Source organism: Crinia signifera, chromosome 8, assembly GCF_055691185.1.
Source record: "Crinia signifera chromosome 8, ASM5569118v1, whole genome shotgun sequence".
NCBI classification, from domain to species: domain Eukaryota; kingdom Metazoa; phylum Chordata; class Amphibia; order Anura; family Myobatrachidae; genus Crinia; species Crinia signifera.
Genome location: NC_139224.1, coordinates 112,632,694 through 112,635,730, shown reverse-complemented (window position 1 = coordinate 112,635,730; position 3,037 = coordinate 112,632,694). Strand labels below are relative to the sequence as shown.

General features: G+C 53.9%; 1 protein-coding gene across 5 annotated transcripts in view; it reads left to right on the top strand.

Annotated features, from left to right (window-relative positions):
* The first annotated feature begins 348 nt into the window (after positions 1-348).
* The window catches only part of PIGC (phosphatidylinositol glycan anchor biosynthesis class C), a 44,217-nt gene continuing 41,528 nt past the window's right edge, over positions 349-3,037 (top strand). For 2 of the 5 annotated variants that reach the window (XM_083157026.1, XM_083157028.1), the window contains exon 1: positions 352-540. The gene's annotated coding sequence lies outside the window, so the exon portion shown is untranslated. Of the gene's footprint in view, positions 541-1,735; positions 2,754-3,037 lie in introns of those variants that run through there. The other 3 variants (XM_083157029.1, XM_083157027.1, XM_083157030.1) reach the window with 2 other exon arrangements.

The following is a 3,037-nucleotide window of genomic DNA, read 5'->3' as shown; positions in this document are numbered from 1 at the left end:
CGCCTCTTTTCACTCCCGGATGTGGCCCCGCCCCCCTGCCTACCAGAGCTGGCAGCTAAAAAGTCGGCAAGTATGCCCCAATTTGTGTAACGCATACCCTTATGTGGCTTGTTTCGCTCTGCACACTTTACCATTCCCATTTATAGTCCAGGGCACTGTAAAGTATGTGAGCCTATTGCATGTGTCAACTTTTTGTCATACTAGTGCAATTGAACCTTTTCCTGTCAACCAATAGTGGTTGACATATTGACTGTCGACCGAACAGCTGGAACCAGAGTGAACTGTGCAATTAATTCTCTGACAGTAAACTCACGCTCAGACTACAGGATGACTAGCTGCGTGTTATGTGAGACAGGTGCAGTGTGTGTATTCCTACAACAGCAGCACTTAGGGAAACACTGCCCAGACTCTCACGCTTCCGGTCACATGACGCTCAGAGCTCACACCCGCCGCATTCTGGGAACTGTAGTCCGCTCTCGGTGCGTCGTGCTACTACCGGCTATGAGCAGTTATGTACCGGCGATGTTTCTGACAACACAGGTAAGGCTGGGGGCTTCCATACGATGGGGGTAAATGCCGGAGTACCATTTATATATGTGCTTCATATAATTGGTAATGGAGTCCGAGGCCATGAACCTGGCTTTATATATTATTTTCTTTCTACTGCGCTACTTGGCGCGGGTATTTGCACGCGATAATCGGGTGAGAGCTGTGCTAAATGTCGGCAGGCCCCGCACACTGTCACCATGTCCAGAAAGGCACCTCTCAAGCCAGCCTGTGTGATGCTAGTTGGGTCCTTTAGTAACCACGCCTTTCTTTTCTCTGCGGTTTGAGTGCTCAGCAACAACACCTTTCGTTCACTTTGCGTTCTGGTTGCCTGGCAACCACGTGTAGCTTCTTTCCTGACCAGCTCTAAACATTCTATCTGCACGTGTATCATTCAATTAGCCTTAACATGAGATAAATGCAAGGGTGATAAGGAGAGATAGACGTCCAGCCAATCAGCTCCTTACTGACTTTTTTCAAACACAGGCTGGACATTTATCTCTCCTTATCACCCTTGCATTTAGCTCTTGTTAAGGCTTAATACATCTGCCCCAGTGTGCGCAGCAGCCTACGTCCGCTGCTAATGTTCTGCCTCGTCCTTTGCTATCTGATACAGTGCTCAATATACAGATGGGTCTTCTCCCATCTTGGCAGGGGATGGCGCTGGCGTCGCCAGCCGCCATCCCCCGCCAGCGCCATGGCGATGGTGAGAAGGGGACGCGCGCTTCCATCCGTTCCCCCGGGTCCCCGCCGGCTTGCCGGCGGTAACCCGGGGTCCCCGCCGCCTGCCCGCAACAACCCCCCCTAACCCTGTCTGTCTCCCTGAGGCGGAGACGGACAGGGTTTCCGTCGCGCCAGCGACGGAGACTGAGACGCGCGTGAGACGCACGCGCGTCTCAGTCTCCTCGCTGGCGTGGCTGCTGGCGGGTCGCCAGCGCGTACATCATACCCTCCAACATTTGATTGGTAGAAATCGGTACACATACGAAAAGGGGGCGTGGTCACAGGTAAAGTGGGCGTGACCACACCCCCTTTTCAAATGTGTACTGAGCATTTTAAAAATGTAGAAAAATTAATTGCATACAGAAAAATGAATACATTTTACTTATTTACAATATTCCAGCAGCCATCACCGTCACAAGCATAGAAAGAGTGCTGACCGCAGCCTGGCTGCACAGAGACATACCCCCGTACCACAGCCGCCACTCCCCACGCTGCTCTCACTCACCCCGGCTGCACAGAGACATACCCCACGCTGCTCTCGCTCGCCCCAGCCTGGGTGCACAGTAACAACCACCCTGTCCCCTGAGTGCACCGGGTCCGCGATGTGTGACGTCATAACGTGTCGCACGCTGGCCTAGGACCCGAAATGCACCCTTGGGAACGGGTGCTTTGCCCAGGGAGCGCTGCGCAGTGCGCACCACTGACTGTCAGCCTCAGCCAGGAGGAGGATGCGCACCACAGCCTCTGGAGCCAGGAAGAGGACGACAGTCAGAAAAAAGAAAAAGTATATTTGGGAAAAACGGTACATTCGGTACAGTTGTTATTTGCCGGTACAGACCATTCAAAAACGGTACTGTACCGGCAAATTCGGTACAGTTGGAGGGTATGGTACATTCTGGCGACCCGCCAGCAAGGATGGCAGTAGTAACATACTGTATATATAATTCTAGTGGAAAACTGTAACCAGGGCCGGCGCCACCACTAGGCAAGGTTAGGCATTTGCCTAGGGCGCCGGCCACTGGAGGGCGGTAGTGAGCTGGCCTGGCCAGCAGCAGCAGCAGGAGGAAGCTAGTGCTCCTTTGCGGAGCTAGTGAGTTACAACAACTCACTGCTCCATCCTCTGATCCCCGTACACGGACGGAGTAGATCCTTCCTTCTCTTCTCACTGCTGCTGCTGTCAGGCAGCAGCCAGCAGCCACGCACCCCTATCTTGCCTCCCCTGTGAGCAGGGGAGCGACGCTGCACTTCCCTGCTGCTGATGACTCTTGGCTCTGAGTCTATAGTATATATATCAATATCAGCCTTCACTGGCTGAGAATGATCAGTCAGCCCCGCCCCCTTTCCAGTACTCGGCCTCTCCAGGCCCCAGCGGCGTCAGGAAGACTGGCCTGGCAGCATGAATGGCAGCAGAGCTCAGCACACACAGTGCCTGCAGCATGGTGTGGTGAGACACAGACAGAAGAATCTTTCCTGCTGTCTTGTAGGTGAGTGCAACTTTGCTGGGGGGGAGGGGGGATGGGGGAGAAGAGCAGGAGCATGAGCACAGTGTGGGATTGGGAATAGGGTAAAATGCAGTGTGGATGGGGGGAGTTAGGAGGATGTAGTAAAGTGTGGGAAATGCACAGTGTGTGATGGGGGTGGTATGCACTGTGTGGGGGATGGGGTGGTATGCACTGTGTGGGGGATGGGGTGGTATGCACTGTGTGGGGGATGGTAGTTAAGATGTACAGTGTGGGGGATGGGGATGGTATGCACTGTGTGGGGGATG